A 22,307-nucleotide genomic window follows, 5' to 3' on the forward strand; every position below is an offset into this window, starting at 1 on the left:
TAAAAAATTCATTTTAGCAACACCAGAACTTGTCTACTTACACATTTCTTGTTGGAGTTTTCAGGGCTAAACGGGGAGAGCAACAGTATGTGGCTAGCATGACCTGACATGCCTCTGAAGCTGGAGGGGGTCTTGACCTTTGCTCCCAGGCTTCAAACCTAGGAAGATAAAAAAAAAAAAAAAAAAAAGGGATTGGTTAGGAGGGTGACTCCTTAAACAAGAGCTTCTGTTTTAGACTGGAATGTCAGTTCCATAAAAAGATGCCTATAGAGAAGGAAAAAGCAACCAAAAGTGAACAGAGAGATAATGGAGATATAAAAGAGTGTGTGTGTGGACTGTGTGGATTGGAGACCGGGGCTAGTTGTCACACAGGGAGACTGTCATAAGTGCTCAGGGTTTGTTCAGCAGTGGTTGTTTTGAATTCTGTCTTCCAAATCTAACATTCCAATAGATCATAATACCTTTGTAATAGTTGTTGGAGCGAACAAGACAATACAATAAAGGTTACATATAGCCTAGAAAGAAATACATTTTAATTAAAAGTTTAAACTGCTCTAAAGACAAGGGTATTTTTCATATGTTCATAGGTCAGGTCAAGTTTTGTACTATTTCTATAAAAAATAAATACCTTTGAATGAACAACACTTATGTAATCTTGGTAATGTTTTAAATTTACTAATACATTTTAACATGGAAACAATATTAGTGGTATCACTTTACAATAAGGTTTAACTACATTCCTAAAGTACTAACAATACACAATATTTCTGCAACATTTATTAATCTTAGTTAATGTTAATCTCAACATTTGCTAATATATTTATAAGATCAAAAGTTTTGTTTGTTAACATTAATAGATGCACTGTAAACTAACATGAAAATTTTTATTAACAAAGGTTAATAAATCCAGTAAGAATGTATTTCTCAATGTTAGTTAATGCATTATCTAATGTTTACAAATGAAACAAAACACTACCATATGGTAAAGTGTTATCATTTTAGTTGATACATTATGAACTAACATCAACCAAGAATAATCAATGCTGTAAATTTCTTTTATTTCATGATACCTTAATGCGTTAACATTGTTTTTTGTGTTACTTTTCCAATTTTGCTGCTTTATGAATTGTTTTGTGTTGCAGAATTGTTGTGAATACATGTAAATGAACTGTAATGGTGAATATGTTTAATGGCTTTTTTGTAGTTTTGTTGTTTTAATGGTGTAAAAAAAGAAAAAAAAGAAAAGTGTGGCAGCTAGCCTTGGCCTCCTCTGTAAAGTCTAGATAAAAGTATTGAGAGTCTAGAGAAACTGAATTCACCGCCTGCAGAGAGAGAGATGAGAATATGCATGGTGGGAAATTCATTGCACTTTGTTTTGAACTTTCGGACTTTACCTCTCACTGAAACACAAAACTTGGCGCTCATGTGCAGCGCGTCACCGGAGAAAGATATTTGATTATAAATTTTCAGGCTGGAAGACTGTGACCAATGAGCTTAACAAGGCAGAATACTGGGCTGTAACAGATTTGCTGAACACCCCCACCAACCTCTCTGCCATAATGTGATGTTTATGGCCATTTTTACCCCCGGACTTCAGTCATGCGATGGAGCAATAAATTACTCAAGCAGGCCCGCTGGAGGGAAAGTCCTTGTGACTCTGTGCTGCGGCTCTAGCGGAGAGAGCGTGACATAGAGGGTCACATCTGCAGATAACCTTGTGTTTTCTCGATGTTTTTCTCCGACATGGCGGCCGCCTGGAAAGCACACATTACCCACCCATGGAGGTTGGAAATCTGCTCTGGGTGGAACAGTGCTGACACGTAGCATCAATACATCTTTAGCGCAGCATTTTTGCTCGTGTCATTTTTGTGTCCAGGAGCAGATAAAGAGCCCGAAAACAGGAAATATGCGGGAGTGTGCGGAATCCTGAAAAATTACACTGCTGATCGTGGAGCAGATTAAAAGTTCAAACTCAGTTGGTCTAGCTTATTGTAGTCAAAGATTGAAGTGGAAGAGAGTTAGCGGTGTGATTCATCTTCAGTATAGCTTACAGTAATCATTCAATAATATTGCATTTATATTTAGCAGTTCGCGTTAGCAATGGGTTTGGTTCCCAGGGAATGAATTGGAATGCATCAAATGTATATTGCAATGTAAGATGAATGCATACATGTAAATCTATTGTAGCTCAACATGCAAAACATGGCGGTAGCAACGGCAAAGTCATGGGTTCTGTTCCCAGGGAATGCATCAAATGTATACCTTGCATGCAATGTAAGTTGCTTTGGATAAAGTGTCTTCCAAATGCATAATGCATAAATATACTGTTGCTCAACATGGTATAATAGCAATGCCAAGGTCATGGGTTTGATTCAGGGAAAATTCATACTGGTTAAATGCATAGCTTTAATTCATGTCATGTAAATGCAATCCCAGATTCTTTTGGAATCCAGAAACCAAAAGGTGTGTGAAGAGTCCGCGCTTGCATCAGACACGGTGTCCAAGCAGCCTGGTTTTCACGTAGAAGGGAGGCCAAATTCCCCGCAGTTAAAATCTCAGACGGTGGTCTTTAACACATTCTCTCTCCCTCTCCCTCTGCCTCCCAATCCCAATAAAAACCTTCTGACCACCGGTTGACCTTTCGCCGTTCTTCCCCCATCCAATGCTCTCCGTTCACTCCACCACTGCAGTCCAGCGGAGGCCAATGGGGGCCAGCAGCTGTGGGGAGGGGGATATGAGGTCACGAAGGTCACGGTACTGGTAAAGTCATCGGCGAGGCTCCAATGTGGGGCATCATTTCCCCCCTTCAAAGGCAGTCCTGACGTCCATGGGGGCCGCCCCGATGGCCCCGCTGTTCCTGAGCTTTCAAGACCTGAGACGGACAAGGGTAAATAAAGTGATACCAGGTGTTAGCTAGCCCCCTCTAAAAAAAATCCACCAAATTGGGGCCTCATTTCACACTAAGAAACCCCGTCCGGGTGCGTGAGGTATGGCAGTGCAGCAACCAGAGCCAAAACAACAGTTTGGTACTGCCTAATCCATTGAGGATTGAGTATGCAAATGTAGGCATTTTAGCTCAGATTTGGATTTAGAATGGGGGGCATCAAAGCTCACGACCACCACCACCAAAAAAAAAAAGCTGACCCCTTGAATAACTGTGAAGATCAAGCCCAGTGAATGGGATTCATTGTGGCGAAAACAAATCGTCTCTGACAACGAGTGAAGAACAAACAGAGAGACGCCGTCAGCGCACAAGTGCTCCTGCCCTGGTGTTAGAAGGGAAAGGGGCGGCTTTGAAAGCTCCACCATGTGCAGGACGGCCCCTCTTCTCTTTCCGAAACCCTCTAAAAGCGCCCAATTAACGCTAATTAACATCAACGACAGGCAAGGGGTCATTAGTCCAGCTAATCCATGGTTTACATTTTCCTCCTGGAACCCTGCTGGCCAATTCTCACCCCAATCATAGAAAGGACATGTTGTTAAAAAGGCTAGCATCAAAGCTTTTCCACTCCACAAACTGCCCCATTAGTCCAAGATCTGGACTTCGGAGGGATGGAACTCAAAGCCCTCGAGGGCTGGGTGTCAAGCCAAGTCTCTGTTGTTTGGACCTCAATCTGAATCGTCAACAACTTGTTTGGGTTCCTTCATGATCCACGGCCATTTGCAGAGCAGGTGGTCCATGAAAGAGGTTAAATATGTGATACTGTAAAACGTCCCATTATAGGCGATTCATTCTGGCAGTTTGTACTAGTAGTGGAGGATGCAATGCTCTGAGGGGCGGAGAGGATGGCCCTGTACCAAAACCTAGTGAGCTCCCTATGTAGGCAGCATTTTGAGGCAGCATAGGCATGTTTTTGCCCTGAAACCTGTTATGTAAAAATAACAATAGTTAAATCTAATTAAAACAACTTTTTTTTCTTTTTTTTGTTTCTTATATTTGTGCATTTAGGGGCTTAGCAACCAACTACTGCCAAACTAAAAATCAAATCCAAAAATCTTCCTTAATCAGTCACTTAAGGTTAGGATGCTGCCTTAGAAGGTATATAGACAGGCAGCTTCACTCATTTTTGGAACACAGCCGATGTCACTCTGCGATAGCATTACGCTCTCTAGAGGGGTTGAGAAAAACATTATACAGGGCAATGACTCACAGCAGTGGGGTTAAGAACAGTCAAAGATGATGAAATGGTTCATGACTAATTATTCTGGTCAATTTTCTTCTACTAAATTCTGATAAGACTGAGGTATTACTTACTGGACCAACATACACAGAATCTCTTGTACTGATGTACTGTTACTTCATCTTCTACAGTTAAAGACCTGGGTGTGTTATATTAGACAGCAACTTGTCTTTCGAAAATCATATTTCATATGTTAAAAAATATTCCACTTCAGAAACATCACTAAGCTACGGAACATGCTATCCGTTTCTGATGCAGAAAAGCTATGCATTCATGACTTCTCTAGACTATTACTGTAATGCATTACTAGCTGGATGTCCTGCATCCTCAATAAATGAGCTACAATTAGTCTAAAATGCAGCTGCTAGAGTTCTTATAGGTCAAGAAAATATCATATAACACCAGTTTTATCATCTCTACACTGGCTACCTATTAAGTTCCGTATCATTTAAGTCAATCAATCAAGTATTGCTACTGACCTATAAGGCCCTAAATGGTTTAGGTGCTTATGAAGACTTCAGATGACCAACACCTGTGAAGAGAGAACACAAACTCCTGCAAGGACTTCAGACTGAAGCAAACGCTGAATCAACATGGATCAATGCAAAATTTTCTATATATCCTAATCATTTGTTAACAACATGTATTCATTCTGTCAATGAGCTCATTGTTTCTGCCTTCAATTAATACATTGTTTAAATTAATACATTGTTAGCTAACTGCGTGATTTGTATATGTTCATTTCTGAAATACTTGGACACATAGTCACCTCAGATAAAAGATCACTCTAAATTGTAATGTAGAAACATGCATTTTCTGTAAAGCTGCTTTGAAACAATATAAATGTGAAAAGCGCTATACAAATAAATGTGAATTTAATTGAATATATATATATTATTGTTAAACAATTTAAATTAAATAATGAAAACAATAATTGTGACTTATAAATAGTCATAAGTAGTCTGACTGAAAATTATTTGTACAGATGCACACACACACACACACACACACACACACACACACAAACACAAAGATGCATAAAATATATAGCACAGAAATATGTAGCGAATATGCATAAAAAAAAACTGGTATTCTGGCATATGAGTAATTCCTGAGACACAGAGCACATGTTAGAGATGATCATTTACAGAGTTCACAATAGAGAGACTAGTAAAGAAGACTGAAGCTGTTTATCCTTCATAGAGCCCAAGACTAAGCTTTCTGACAAACAAAAAGACAGGTTGAGTTACAAGATTGATTTTGTTTGCTTCCGTTTGATGTTTTAAAGCAGAAAGGTAAAAATTAACCCACTAAACCAGAAACTCAATTTGAAGAAAGTAAATAAATTATAATTATTTGGAATTTAGAAAAAGATTAGAATTTAAATGTCTTCAACTTTTTCATTGAGAAAATAAATCACATTGTTTGCTCCGAGTAATTGATCAGTGCGGAATCATAAAAATAAGTTTGGCTTTCTTTTTCAAACTGATGTTCAGTATTCTTTCTGAATATAATAAGAACGCATATACACTATAACTTCTAAATCTATTTTTAGCCCTCAATGAAACGCTAAACTGAAACATGCATTTAAACTAATTACTTCTGCTGTTTTAACAAGAGTTCGCCACGTAACATAGCGGTCAGCGGTTATTGGGAAATCATGCGTTCAGAGGCAAAAATGTTCTTGTCTGGAGAAAATATGTGCAACTTTGAGTGAAACCTCATAAAGCCTCAGAGCTAAAGGGCGGTTTGGAGATGTTTTAAATAAAAGTTGCTCAGAAAAGTTCACACATATACTGGCACCTATTGCTCTAGGGCTGTTCCCTACCCTCCCCCGGCCCTGAAACCCGATCTGTCGGCATGCAGCTCGGAATTCTTCATTCACCCTGACATTTGACCTCTGGCCTTTTTGGCAGCGCACAGAAGAGAAGATGAAGTGTCCAAGGCTCTTTTTCTCCAACACAAAAAATCTCCTGTTCTTGCAACCCTCCCACACACTCGCACACACACACACACACACACACACACACACACACACACACACACACACACACACACAGAAACACTTTCAGGAGGACTTCTACCAATGTATACCCCTTGTTCCTGTGATCCACAAAGCACAATTACGAATAATATCTGGCTAATAGTCTGTGACTTCAAGGGAGCGTTTTAAAAGTGTGATTCCCCCTCTCCTGTTCAACTACCCACAGACTAGTGCAACTTAAAAGCTTTGCACAATGCTTTCTGGACCATCTGACCATTATGAGTGGTGTATTATGGAGCTCCTCTGTCATTTTCCTCTTTGATTGCACCATTACAATGTAATCAGTGTTTGAGCCTGACTGAAAAGGCTTCTTGTACTGCGTCTGAGTAATTCTTGCCTTGCGAGTGTGTGCGCACAGCTTTAGTTCCATTCATGTGCACGACAACAAACTGACTGTTGAGTGAGTGTCGTGCCATTTGATATACTGCCTCACTTTGTCAAGCGGTTATCTCGCTTTGTTACTTTTCCCTTTTACTTGAAATTTGGGCGGTCGATACCTAACAGACAAACACATACACTCTTAGAAGAGCAGGTTCTATATAGAACCTTGAAGGGTTCTGTGAGGTGCTTATTATTGAGAATCTTTTAAGGGATTCCATCATAGGGCCATTTTATGAATTTTGTTAAAAAAAAATATTTTGATTACATTTTATGTGTTAAGCAGCTCGTAAACATACTTTAAAACTATGAAATAACCCCGTTAAACATGAAAGTATCATGCAATCATTTGAGACATTTCTCCTTATATAGAACCCTTTTGGTATTCAAGTGAGCGGTCAAAAACAGTGTAGGAAAAAACTATCTCGGATATATCAGTTCAGTCTTCTAGCATTGAGATGGAGAATGGACTTTTGGTCTTCTGCTTAGATTTTTGTCCAGAACAAACAAAATCGAAAAATCTAACAATAATGTGTCACCTTTATTAGAGTATCTTAACAATATCTCAAACTGTGTTCAGTTTAGATTACAAAGCGTGCAAATTAAACTCTCTCATTTAATTCACCAAAGACCAAACTATCTGAGATGCATGGTCTATGTTCATATTTACTTCTAGAGCAATTCAATCTTTATTTCTCTTTTTATTTTAGGAGAAACATCTGAGACAAAGTTAATGCACATCAAAACATACAAGCATTATATCTCCCGTTTCCCATATTATCACCTGTGAAAAAGACCTTAAATGTGTCTCAACAATGTTTAAAACTTTGTTCGAATGGACCAAAATATGCAATCAAAAGTTATAATATAGAGCTTTCTGTCCCTCCACTGACAGATACGCAACTACCATTTTGAGGTCGGAAAACTATTCCATATGAATTGAGTTTATTCCAAATTTTCTGAAGAGACTCGATCGCTTTATGTGATGAACAGATTGACTTTAGGGTTTTGCTCACATTTAAACATTGCTGAAGCTCAAACGTGCAGCGTAACACGAGAATGAACCTCATTGGTTCTTGCTGAAGCTCAAACGTGCTGCGTAACACGAGAATGAACCTCATTGGTTCTTGCAGAAGCTCAAAAGTCCTGCGTAACACGAGAATGAACCTCATTGGTTCTTGCAGAAGCTCAAATGCGCTGCGTAACACGAGAATGAACCTCATTGGTTCTTGCTGAAGCTCAAACGTGCTGCGTAACACGAGAATAAACCTCATTGGTTCTTGCTGAAGCTCAAACGTGCTGCGTAACACGAGAATGAACCTCATTGGTTCTTGCAGAAGCTAAAAAAAGTCCTGCGTAACACGAGAATGAACCTCATTGGTTCTTGCAGAAGCTCAAATGCGCTGCGTAACACGAGAATGAACCTCATTGGTTCTTGCAGAAGCTCAAAAGCGCTGCGTAACACGAGAATGAACCTCATTGGTTCTTGCAGAAGCTCAAAAGTCCTGCGTAACACGAGAATGAACCTCATTGGTTCTTGCTGAAGCTCAAACGTTATGCGTAACACGAGAATAAACCTCATTGGTTCTTGCTGAAGCTCAAACGTGCTGAGTAACACGAGAATGAACTTCATTGGTTCTTGCAGAAGCTCAAAAGTCCTGCGTAACACGAGAATGAACCTCATTGGTTCTTGCAGAAGCTCAAATGCGCTGCGTAACACGAGAATGAACCTCATTGGTTCTTGCAGAAGCTCAAAAGCGCTGCGTAACACGAGAATGAACCTCATTGGTTCTTGCTGAAGCTCAAAAGTCCTGCGTAACACGAGAATGAACCTCATTGGTTCTTCCAGAAGCTCAAAAGCGCTGCGTAACATGAGAATGAACCTCATTGGTTCTTGCAGAAGCTCAAAAGCGCTGCCTTACACGAGAATGAACCTCATTGGTTCTTGCAGAAGCTCAAAAGCGCTGCGTAACACGAAAACGAACCTCATTGGTTCTTGCAGAAGCTCAAACGTGATGCGTAACACGAGAATGAACCTCATTGGTTCTTGCTGAAGCTCAAAAGCGCTGCGTAACACGAGAATGAACCTCATTGGTTCTTGCAGAGGCTCATAAGCGCTGCGTAACACGAGAATGAACCTCATTGGTTCTTGCTGAAGCTCAAACGTGCTGCGTAACACGAGAATAAACCTCATTGGTTCTTGTAGAAGCTCAAAAGCGCTGCGTAACACGAGAATGAACCTCATTGGTTCTTGCTGAAGCTCAAAAGCGCTGCGTAACACGAGAATGAACCTCATTGGTTCTTGCAGAAGCTCATAAGCGCTGCGTAACACGAGAATGAACCTCATTGGTTCTTGTAGAAGCTCAAACGTGCTGCGTAACACGAGAATGAACCTCATTGGTTCTTCCAGAAGCTCAAAAGTGCTGCGTAACACGAGAATGAACCTCATTGGTTCTTGCAGAAGCTCAAACGTGCTGCGTAACACGAGAATGAACCTCATTGGTTCTTGCTGAAGCTCAAACGTGCTGCGTAACACGAGAATGAACCTCATTGGTTCTTGCAGAAGCTCAAAAGCGCTGCGTAACACGAGAATGAACCTCATTGGTTCTTGCTGAAGCTCAAAAGTGCTGCATAACACCAGAATGAACCTCATTGGTTCTTGCAGAAGCTCAAACGTGATGCGTAACACGAGAATGAACATCATTGGTTCTTGCAGAAGCTCAAAAGTGCTGCGTAACACGAGAATGAACCTCATTGGTTCTCGAACGTGAAGTGAACATACTTAAGCTTCCGTTTACCACAACTGATGTGTGAGTTCATGTTTATATGTGAATAAAAGACTTAAATTCAATCTGTTCATCATATAAAGCAATCATGTCTCTTCAGAAAATTGTATTCATATGGATTCGTTTTACTATCTCTTCATGAACTTTTTGAAGCGTCACAGTGGTAGTTGCGTAGCTGTCAATGGAGGGACAGAAAGCTCTCAGATTTCATCAAAAAAGATCTTCATTTGTGTTCCGAAGACGAATGAAAGTCTTATGGGTTTGGAATGAAATGAGGATGAGTAATTAAGGGACAACATTTTTGGGGGGTGAACTAACCCTTAATAGTGTTCTCAGTTTAAACTTGTTTTAGGTTATCTGAGATGTTTCTTCTAAAATGAGCAATGCTGTCATATAGTTAAAGTATAGAGCAAGAAATTAATTTGGACAGCAGCTCAGATCAATACATTTTGAATAAAAAATATTTGAGATCCTAATGAGATCTTTTAATACAGTGCAATCTGAGCACTGTTTGAGACTTTGAACATCTTCTGAAACTATCAACTATCATGTCTCAACATGTCAAGCAAAGTGTGCTCAGATTAGCCAAAGTCAGCAATTAAACCATAAAATATAACTGAAAAATCTCCTGAGCTAAGAACGGGCAACACCCGAGTAATAAACTCTTCCTCTTTAGACTAATCTTAGGGATAGGGAAACAGTCACAACAATTCTAGGAGAAACATCTGAGACAAAGTTGGTACCTAAATTAAACTGAGAACTCCATTATGTCTACTAATTTGGCGATGGTATGTTTTAAACATCAGCTTTGCCTAAGTTTTTCCTAAAAAAAAAAAGACAAATGAAAATAAAAAAAGATCTTTTAATTGCAGACTTTGTCAAATCTGAGCACGGTTTGAGACGTTGTTGATAGACGTCTTGTTAAACTCTAAAGGAAACACATCTCAGCAATGTCAAACTGTGCTCAGAATTGCCATTGCAATTAAAATCCACATTCATTTTATAGCTCCCATTGGACTTGTGTCTATTTTTATTTATTAACAAAGTTGATATAATTAAAACAAAACTGAGAACATTAAATATCTTGAGCTATATGAAGTTATGAACGAGCAACCTCTGAGCAATTAACACTTCCTCTTTGACTAAAATGGCCTGTCAACTAAACCTAAAATAGGATGATCCTTAAATGGTTTCATCTTTAAAGGCCCACTGAAGTGCCTTGAAACACGCAGCAATATTCAATGTTTTAATAAAAATTCCACTGAATCAGGACATATCGATCAGCTCCTCCCCCTTTTTAAAATAGCCAATCGCATAGCTGTTGAGCTCGGTAAAGCCGCAGTTTCCTCCTAACCGTTACTCCTTGTAATCTCCTCCATATTGCTTTAAAATATAGCATTTTGTGCAGAATTCAAATGGGTCCGATACGTTTTCTGGTCTGCACCGACTATGATCCGCTCTGTGCTATTATGTCTCACCAGAGCAGACTGTGAACGTGAAACCAGACTTAATTTGCCTCAATGGAAAGCATATTTACACTGTCTGAATTGTTCTCTATCCCCTATATAGTGCACTACGTGCCATTCACCATGTAGAAAATAATAAATGTGTGAACAAATGACCAATTTTAGCCACAGCTTCAGCGCCCATTTTGTTTATAATGTAGGGGGCGGGACGCTGTAGATTCTAGAGAGCATTTGATTGGACAGAAAATCGAATGAGAAGCTGAAGTGCAGAGTGATGTCATTAAAATCATTGATCCATACTGTCGGAAGTGAGAGACTTTAAGTTTTCTATTGCTTATATCTTCTAAATGCGAATTTTGTGATTGTTTTGGAGCACACTAGATTTTAGATAACAGTAAGACTAACATATCCATACTAAAAGCCAAAAAACTTAAATTTTGATTTCACAGGGACTTTTTGTGAATTGTGAAACCATCCACTTTTATGAATTCTCAAGTGTTTTTTGGAATTCTACGAGAAACTTCTCAGACACCAAGTTGATAGCTAAATAAAACATAACTGAGAACTCCATTTAGTCTTCTGCTATGAAAGAGCAACCGCTGAGAAATAAAATGTACCATTAATTATGTTGTTTGGATTAATAAAAGTAGAACATCTGTAAAGACAGCATGTGGTTTCATTTATTCTGTTATTTGAGGAATCCTTTCAACCCCTGTAACCAAGTGTGGTGGATCCTTAACTGTGGAAAATCAATGAAGGAAAAGCTCTCCTGATCCTCCACACCGTGTCTGATTAAATGTAGCCGATTTCTACGCCTGTTGTTAGAGAGCCACAGCCTGAATGGAGAGCCAGAGGGAAACCAGTGTGTGGCGTCGGCCCAAAAGCCCCGGAGGCAGAAAGAGAAGGATCCCGCAAAATGGTTATTATGGTCATCCCTGATCACAGAGGGCACTTCCCCTCGATCCACCCCCCCCCCTCGCCATCTTTTCCATAGCCGGAATCAAAACGACACATGGCTACACACGCCTGTGCTTCATAAGCACACAGAAACAAACACTACGACTCACAATAGGAGCATCAGAACCTGTCCTAACACTCTCCCCAGGGAATCATGGGAAAGCAGCTCAGCCGCCGCATCTGTCTCCTGCCTAAAGGGAGAGTGGGATGACATTCCTTCACGACAGTCCCACCCGCGACAGGCTGCCTTATGAAGCCATCATTCACCCGATCAATAGCTCAGCGGCCTCAACCAGCCTCCCCAGGAGCCAGAGAATAGGGCGAGGAGGAGCTGTGGGCTTCAGTGGGCCGGACGGCCCGCGAGCGCTGTGATCTTTCACTCCAGCCACTGAAGAGGCAGAAGGGAAAGTGATTAGCTACCCTCCTCTCACAGTCGGCCACAAACAACAAACTCCACCGAGGAAAGGTACAAGCTTTTTAATGGAGATACGACACTCAATGCACAACTTACAATACGCAATGTGATATTTTATACTGTGTTACATGTGTTATGTAGCCTATGAGTGTTTCAATGAACTCCTCAGTTAAACTGCTTACACTGAAACAAAACAATTTTCACTCAGAAACTAGTACATTTCACAATTGATTACAAAGAAACAGATTTCAACAATGACATTTTGACTTAAATTTGTTGATTTTGACCAAGAAAGACTGAAATAGCGTTTTCTTGTAAAACGTTCCCCCATAAAATTAGTTTAATTTACAACTTTTTTTTTTAACAGTGTAGGCGTTTGTGATATGATTGAATTTTTTTCCCTGTCATTAATATGCATAATTTGACTATGCTAGTGATACACATTGCCAAATGGTAATTAGGCTTATCACTACATCAGATTGTTTCATAATTCTCAATATCACATAACAAATTAATCTCGAATTAATTAAATAAATAAACTACTAAAAGTATATCCAACCTTAACTGGATACACACAGTACACTCATTTTAAGTGGTAAGTAATTTATAGCAAAAGTTAAACTGCTTGATTGTTATACTGAACACTATAAACCATATTATAACCAAGAGATATAATAAAAGTTGGATATATAGTACATCCTACTTTACCTACAAATACTCACGTAAAGCAATATATACTATATAAAGTGTGATATGTAAACCGTATTATCGCACAGCTCTATAAAGTTGGATATATAAGTACTGTATTTCCAACTTTATACAGTATACTTGTGTAGGACAATATATATTTACTATACAGCATCTCTCAATAGTTTGTTTGCTTGTATCGTCATAAAATGTAAACTATACCATCAAAATTTGACATTTCAACATTTTTGGCGTGTCGACAAACTAGGACAGCACCATAGTCTTGCAGTGAGTATTCATTAACCAGCATCCACTTGATCCTCAATTTGTCTCTGGTAATTCATCTACAGAGCACAAAGGTTGCCATTAACAAGAAACATCTCAGCATTGCAAGACTCGGCTGTCTTTATTTTGCATGATGAGAATGCTGGCACTGCATGATGGTTTAAATGGGCTTTTGATGACCTCAGCTTCTGCTCTCTGTAGGAGCAAATCCTGATCAAGCTAAACTAGGGCTTTTATTGAGCTACTAAAGCACTGATTGCACTAGCACTGAATGAGCGCCATTCAATGGAGTCACTAATTGGCCAAATAGGTTTATAAGGCAAATAGGTACAGAGGGAGGATAAGCAAGTGTGACCCTAGATGTTAAACCAAAGCCTTTTTTCGGACGGGACTAGTTAAGGAAGGTTAAGGAAGTTTGATTCAGTCCGAATCAAACACCTCTTTTTCTTTTAATTACCTTCGGCTAACTCGTGCATTCTCTGAGAAATCTCAACTCGAAAGAAATATCAGTGATTGCAGATTAGTACAAATTTTCAATAGCACTAGTTTATTTTTTTGGATCTTACCGTACTATAACTATAGATGCATGTCTTGTTGCGCCGCCTGATGCATCTTTATTAATATATTTGGACTCATTTCTGGGCAAAATAAGGATAAGGAGAGTCCGATCGCAAAAACTATTTATAATGACCACTTAACACATGTAACTCAAACGTCGTTTAGAACAATAAAACTCGTCCGAGCGAGTAAACAGGCATGTTTTACCTTAGTTTTACTTCTAAATGCAAGTTTCAGGCATTGCAAATTAAAGTTTGGACAGAGCTATTCATCTAATCCTGCCAATTGATGTGTGACACTCACATTCCATTATCCTTTACAACTCCTCATTAGATTTGGAGGGAAAAAAGCCCCTCTGTTGTGCCAAACACACTTGTGTTAACCCTTATCATTCTTATAGATTATGTGAAACACTTTTTTTTTTTTTTTTTCAGAAAGAGGATCAAGTTAAAGCGGATATGCCAAAATATCATGGAGTATACAGCTTTCAAAAGGGGTGTGAATCAAATCTTTGTGAAGCCAAGAGGGGAAACTAAAAGAAGCCTTGTAAAGTAAAGGCTTGCATTTACATTTACTCATTTAGCAGGAACAAAGCAAAAGTGTGTGAAGAAATGTATGCAAAATGAATAAATGAATGTTTCGGTCGCATTTTCTGAAAAAATAAATAAAAGCAGCAGATTCTGTGTGGGTCTACTAATAAAAAAAAAAAATGGTTAAGATTCAGATCGATTTCATGGTTCATTTTCCACTGCTAAAGCTGTCGATTTTTTGGCATGATTGTATCTTCCAAATCAATAATTATTTCTGCTAAAATGGACAGCCACCTCCTCCTTTTAACCTCTGAAATCAGTCCACTAGTTAATCGCATAATTACACGAACACTCAAGAACAACACACACACACACACACCGACTACAATGGACCCGTGGCACACCAAACCCCATGGAATTGCATGCGTGCATATTTATTTTTACGTTCGTTATCTCAGTCTGATTTTCAGCCGTTTGTGAAGGAGGTCATTATGATGCCACTCTACAATCCAACAGATTTTTGACCCCAACCAGCATTTAACACTGGGATGAGCAAATCTCTAAGCCGTGCATTGAAGGAAGGCTTAAATGCGAACTATGCATTCATTCACGCCGCGTTTTTTTCAACACAAGGGAGCGGAATCTCCCGAGAATGAACCATCTCAGGGAGTTTCTAAAACGGCAGGTTCTGGATGAGCTGCTAAGAAAGAAAGAAAAACAAGAGATGAAAAAATCCCCAAAGGTCCCTGTCCTCCCCGTCAACCCCCACTGTGGCCCGGCCTACAGGGCTTTTCTCTAGCGCCGGGGCCTCCGTTTGGCCCCCCTCTGTCTCTTTCAGCCCTCCACAAAGCAGCAAGCCACGTTATTTGAGGCACTAAAGAGTTAACCCTCCTCACTGCTCCAACACAATGGCCTCCCCATTGAGGGCTTTCTTCATTTAACCTTCCTAATGACAGGTTTCATCCTCTTTCCCCTGACAAAAAGGAGGAGCAGGAGCTAACCCACCACCTTTCTCTTTTACCTCCTTTCACATCTCCTCCCCTTTCCACACCTCCCAAAAGTGCTGGCTCTCACTTTAGGGTCTGATGTGACAGCTCTTTACAGTAAACGACACTGTCATCGCTTTGGGTGACAGTTTTGGGCTATCGAGGCATTTCAAGCTTTCACTAGAGGTACTGTAAATGCAATGGCCAAACTCAGAGCAGTACTTGTGAACTTGTGATCTCAGTGTAATATGTAGATATACAACTATAAATGAACAATTCATAGGTTGCTTCACCTGAAAAGTCTGTTTGTTTGGGTAGAGAAAAATGGCAACATACCTTAACCAGTGTTGTGGGTTTCTGTCTGTCCGACCAATAGGGGGAGTGTCCGGGAAACCTGTTTGAAAACATTTATTCGCACATAAATTACACTTTTTAATACAGGTGCACCAATATTAAATTATGGCTGGTAAAAAGACAACTTTCATGTTATGGCCGATAATCAATAAATGGCCGATATAAAAATTCTATTTTGTTTTTCCTCAATTAAAAATAAAATCAATCATTTTAAACCCACAGGTGATTTTAAGCATCACAGCATTATAACGTAAATATGAAAAAAATACATTTAACCATGTTATTAAATTATTAGTGTTTTTAAATATTTTTTAACTTTAAGAAAGCTTTAGATTACAGGCAGGTAATCTAAAAGTAAAAATAGAAGAAATAGTATGCAAGTTATATTAATATTATTTTATCCATTATATAAAATTAAATAGTATTATTGAACGTAAGAACTGATTTGTAAACTGTATTGTGTCTGTCGTCCGGTGCCATCAGCTTCGGTTATTTATAGCTGTACAAAACAGCTTGAGATTGCAAACTGGTATTTCTTCCCATATTATTGAAAAGTATTGTCATAATTATAAAAACACTGGTTTGTACCGCAAATAGTTTTATCATTCACTGCACTTTGTCATTCTTCTAGTTATTTCCCTACATCAGCTCATGAATCAGAAGTCTCGCACATTCACAGAAAATAGCTTACTTCCACAATGCAAAATAAGGTGTGTATTTACACATATACATACACTGTTGACATTTTTTTTGTGTGAAATTACAGTATATTACAGGTTAATAACTGCATTACTTTCACAGTAATTCCACATGTATTCATGCCACACTGCACCTAAAGAGTACTATATTGTATATGTAGGTGCAGTGTGGCATGAATAAATTATGCTGTGGAGTTTCTTGACTCTTGTTTTTTTTTTGTTTTTTTTTATACTGAACTTTTTTTTTTGGTTCACTTTTAGCAGTTTGTGTTGTTTGTTTTGTAATTTTGTAATGTTCAGAATTTATCTTTTTTACTATTATTATTTGTTGAGTGTCACCATTGTTGTGTTTTCGAGTATTAATGTCTGTGCATCATTAGGTGACGAAAGAAAAAAAAATATTGTGTTGCAAGACGATGTCACACTTTTCAAAGATAAATCTCAGCTGCTTTACTGTTGTGAAATATCCATCTACAAACAATTATGAATTTGAAATAAGATGTTAGTAAATCTTTATGCTTGAAATAACGCTAATAATAGTATAGTTTGACTAGCTTAAACTCAGCCAATTAAGCTTATTTTATATTCTAGCTTGTCATTGTTTTAACACTTGTTTTCATTTGTCACACTTTTTGACATGGCTAGATCAGAAATTTGAATATACAAGCTCCAAGATCCCAAGCTAATGGAACACTAATCACCATTAACAATTACAGTAAACAAAATAATTTCTTACAGTGGCATGGTTAAATACAACTTTATAATGTGACTTCACAGTAAATTACTGTGATGTCAGCATCATTTTGCTGTTGATTATCAGTAATTTGTAAGATAATGACCCAGGATACATTCATTTCACTGTAAATTTCTGACTACGGTAATTTACTGTAAAATAATACTCTTTAATCCTGTAAATTCCAACTGTTGATATTTGACATTTAGCATGGGTCAGTTCTTCCCACTGTTCTACTGGGATGAGAAGACACGCTTCCTGTTGTTTGGGCTCACAGTGACTCGCTCTGAAAGCTGGTGCAGACGCGAGTAAAGTGCGAGAAAGCTGCCCACTGCTGCCCGCGCTGAGCAGGGGTGCGACAGGGGTGAGTAGTTTTGACTGGGGGTCGACAGAGAACATTGACAAGAGTGTTCGCTCTAACTCAGCCTCCATGTCTCCTGTCTCTCCGTCCCACCCTTTTCCACACCAAAGTGGGGGGATTTTTTACGGTTGACCTTCTCCTCACGCTTTTGTGAACTCCTTCACCTCATGTCAATTCTCTTGACCTACTTGGTCGCCCCGGAGCAAGCCACTTAAAAGAGCGAGATGAAATTCTGTAGGACACGCTCACATATGTTTCTTGTTGTCAGCGAATGCTAATACTTTATATTCTGATTCTTGCTATTGAAAAAGTTTGAGCGAAAAACCAGAAGCAACTGTTTGTTATTGCGCTCGTAAAAGTGCAGGAGGGATGGAGAAGAACATTCACTTCAGAAGTACATAAAACTTTCATCATCACTCTTTTTGTTTAATTGCACATTTTAATTTTCAAACAGTTGGTAGACAATTTCAGAATGTTAGCATGGCAAAGAGTTCATAAACTCCAAAAATAACTATATATCATAAAAGTAGACTGACATATAAAATAATAAATGAAACAATTGTGAACATCCACTTAATTATCTGTATGTTTTCCAATTCCAATTTTCATTCACGCCAAATATGGTATCTAAACTAACTAAGGGCCGTAACAATAAATACCTCCAAACGTACAACTCCACATCTGTCTCATCTTCCTCTTTACCGTCATCACTGACCTGGAATAAACAACTCAAGCTCTCCTAGACCTGACTGCTGAGCTGTTGAGCCTCAGGTATAAGACCAGAAGATTGCTGGCTGTCAGAAAGCTGCACAGATAATGCACTTAAGAGCAAGTCAAAGAGCAAGATGCATTTCTGCTGGTAGATGCAGGATATTTTATGGTCAAACGAGTCCAAACAAAAAGCCATGAATGTGGGGAGGTTGTGCGAAGGGTGAGGTGGAGGGTTTCCGAGAAGGGCTGTTTGTCAGTTTTGCAAACGGTCAATAACCTTCACAGTTATGTCTTAAAGTTTGTGCGAAATGTGTTCTGAACACACAAAAGCAACAGATAACTAAACTATCCCATACAAAAATGTAATATATGGCCATATATGTACTTATATTTTAAGTAGCATGACATATATCTATACATATATTTGACTTATCTGAGAACACAATATATGCCTGCAACATATATGAACATTTATGTGTCCAAACATGTGAAGAAAATATTTGAGTTCATCCATATATGATACCATATATCTGCATATATTACAGTATAGTATTGGTTTCTCGCATATATGGACAACATTAAGTATAAATATGTGGCATACATATTTGTTTTCCACATATTTAATAAATGTATGTAAACATAAACATGCATGTGATACTGATGCATTTTTAAAACTGTGGCATATGGTTATGGTACTTTGTGGATGTATTTGTCAAAAATGACAAAGAAAACACTGCATTATTGTATTAAAAATACTATATTTGGTATTCACACAATACAGACACATAATCTCCAACTATAGGCATTTAATTACAAGGCATTCAGATACAAGATACATATATGCGTCTTACATATATTTCACATTTATGTGCATAAGCGGGAAAACATATGGCACTTACATGAAAACGGACATTTTTGTTTCATATATGTCTATGTGTTTTGCATATATTCTCATATAGGCAGCAGACATACATGGGCACTGACATTATATATGTAATTTACATATATTGACATATATTAAATTTCTGTATGGGATATTACATTTTCTGATGTTCTTGCTCATGCAACTTTTACTAATATATATATTGCTACTCTCTTAAAAAAAAAAAAAAAAAAAAAAAAAATGTTTGGCTATAATTCCATGAAGAACATTTAACATCCATGAAACCTTTCCAATGCACAAAAGGTTCGTCAAAAAATGTCTTCACACTATAAGAACATTTTTTTATTTTAAGAACTGTTCACTGAAAGGTTCTTTGGGGGACTCTTTACTCTTAAAAATAAAGGTTAAAAAGGGGGATTTTCACAGTGATGCCATAGAAGGACCATTTTGGGTCCCCAAAGAACCTTTTAGCAAACAGTTCCTAAAAGAACCATGTTTTCTTAGTTCACTCTTACAAATAGAGATTCTTTATTGGCATCTATGGTTCCACGAAGATGCTTTAACATCCATGGAACCTTTCCATTGCACAAAAAGGTTCTTTATAGTGGAAAAATGTTCTTTAGATTTTTTAAATGTTCTTCACACTAAGAAAAAAATCTTTTAATAAATCTCTACTGAAAGGTTAATTGGGGAACCAAAAATGGTTCTTCTATGGCAAATGGTTCCCTTTTGGAACCTTTATTTTTAAGAGTTTAAAAAAACTTTTTTTAATTTTTTTATAAAGAACCTTTTTATCCCACTAAAGAACATTTTGTTTCATGGATGTTAAAGGTTCTTCATATAACCAGATCCCAATAAAGAACCTTTATTTTTAAGAATGTATGGCATCCCTTTTGGAACCCTTATTTTTAACCATAGAGGTTGTTCTGGTTGCATGACATTGCTATGTGGTTGTTAAGATGTTTTAGATAGTTGCTATGTGCTTGACAAAAGAGCTCACCCTCAAATCTCTACGATATCAGGATCTCTTTGTCTTTAGATATGGCTCAGGTACCTACTTCAACAAGCATGATATTATGGTGAAGATTTTACAAATACACTTATCCTCAATTGGCTACTTGATTTGATGTATCATTCACAAATGTTGCGCAGTGAATTACGTGGCAAAGTTTAATGCTTAGGGTCAGGGGTTGTAGCGTGGCGTGAACCACCTCAGGGCTGTAACCAGAGCGGACCTCTTCCCAACCAAACCTGCACTAATGTATGGCAAGTTAGAAACAGGAGATGTGTGTGTGTGTGTGTGTGTGTGTGTGTGCTGTACTTCTCTATTCACCTTCACAAACTCATTGAACACTTTGGCAATCTCTACATCAGATCAGCTGCCGGCACGGAGAAGCAGATCATGTGTTAAACTTAAAGGGTTGAGAGGAAATGCAGTAAACCCTCGGCCAACCTCAAGGTTTGTTTGCTCAAATGTTTTATTTAACCCCTAATCACCACATTAAGGCTTTCTTTCATTTGGCCTTTTACGCTCTCAAAGGCCTCGTTTTAAAGCACTAATGAAAATAAACCGCAGGGCCCCCGTCTCTTTATTTTGAGAGGGAACACTGGAGCCTTGGGTTCAGAGCGGGGTGAAAAACAGAGGGCATCTGGAACAAAGACCAGAAGACCCAGAGGTCAAATGGCCTGGTGTCCAGAACTTCTTCAGCGGACGCTGTCGGGGAAGAGAGCGCGGCGCTTGTATAATCACAGATCCGTTTTGTCCATGCGTGTAGGATAAAATATATCACGCGGGGCTGACACGCCAACAATAGATCACGTTTTTTTGTCTGAGCTGGTGCGACTCTTTTCAGCGGGCCACACATCTGGACAACCGCAGATTAACCCTCCATTCACTGGCCTGTTTTCGGCAGATGACCTCGGCGTCCGTCATTTGCTGACTGCGTCCACACAATTAGACCCTGAGTGGGAGATTTCCAGGTGAAGAACGTTATCCCGAGCTCTTTAGGGTCAAAGTTAATGAGGGGAATTAGAAACCATCACTAACGTGTTGCAATTTTTGTCCTCACGATTCTGGACAGTCACGGTTTGTGTGCTCTTTATTCAAATAGGGGTCATCGCTTAGCTTTTGTGCTCTTATGGAGTGTGCTTGTATAACGGGATTTCAGGGCATTTGACTAGGCTGTGTTACTTTGACCCAGAGTTCAAATAGATGGATCTCCGTACAATGTGGAGAGTTGTAACTAATTAAACTAATGAACTATTTCTCATACTTCAGGTTAGTGAATAAACAAGTAACCCCTAACTGATGTGGCTTTTGCATGGGAAGCAAGCACCTCTCACATATATAGAATAAAATGTAGTAGTGCATTTTTAATGCAGAGCTACTTTTCCAGACATTTTCACATTTTTATGAACTCTTCCTATGGATTGTGTAGGCTTTAAAAGAGGTATTGTATTTTAACTACATTTTTGGGAAAGACTTTACAAGTCTTTTGTTGTTTTTATTAGTGTGGTATGCTTCAGATAGAGTTTCACCATGAGCCATGTCATTAAATAACACTCAAATATCATCCCGTCTTACTCGCTAATGTCCCAAACGAGGTAATGTCCTGTCATGTGACCCCCATCACCCACCTGTGTAGACTTTGTCTTAATCCCTGCTGATCTCCTCTCTGCTTTGAATACTTGGACTACTGAGTGTAACTAATTCTCCCACACAAGGATATTGTCCTCCCCATTTCAGCTTTGTCTTTCCTCTCTTTCACTAGTCTCATTCGTTTGCCGAGCAGCCGGACAAAAAAAAATCCTCCAAATTAAAAAGACTTAATGAGCTATTACCCTCATCTTAAATCTAATTGTCTACTTTGCCTCCAAAACGGATAAACAATCAGAGCAGAGAATATCCTCTCTGAATGCACTGTTTCAACTCTTTGTTTGAAATCTGAAAACAATGCAAGCTTTGCTTTGAGCAAAGATACACATGATTATGATGGGAAAATGTGATCCAAGCATCTATATTTTTTTTAAAGGAATATTTCACCCAAACATGAAAATCATCATGATTTACTCACCCTCATGTCGTTCCATTTCTTTCTTCAGTAAATCACAAAATTATATGTTATGCAGATGTCCAAACGGTTCTTTGCCATGCAATGAAGGTGGATGATGATTTAAACAGTCCAGCTCTAAAATAAAAAAAATAAAAACTTCATAAAATTTTTTTACATATCACTTGTGTGTCTATACAAAAAAAGTGGGGTTGGTAATATATTTAATCAAAAAACAGTAATG

General features: G+C 38.5%; 1 protein-coding gene across 2 annotated transcripts in view; it reads right to left on the bottom strand.

The window, feature by feature from the left end:
- Positions 1–22,307, bottom strand: part of nr2f5 (nuclear receptor subfamily 2, group F, member 5) — a 49,438-nt gene that overhangs the window by 20,834 nt on the left and 6,297 nt on the right. The window contains exons 2-5 of one of the 2 annotated variants that reach the window (XM_082150785.1): positions 22,088–22,201; positions 15,610–15,667; positions 2,628–2,872; positions 42–158 (exon numbers count right to left, since the gene is read on the bottom strand). The gene's annotated coding sequence lies outside the window, so the exon portion shown is untranslated. The remainder of the gene's footprint in view (positions 1–41; positions 159–2,627; positions 2,873–15,609; positions 15,668–22,087; positions 22,202–22,307) is intronic. The other variant, XM_082150784.1, reaches the window with a different exon arrangement.

Source organism: Leuciscus leuciscus, assembly GCF_965113295.1.
Source record: "Leuciscus leuciscus genome assembly, chromosome: 20".
Classification (NCBI taxonomy): domain Eukaryota; kingdom Metazoa; phylum Chordata; class Actinopteri; order Cypriniformes; family Leuciscidae; genus Leuciscus; species Leuciscus leuciscus.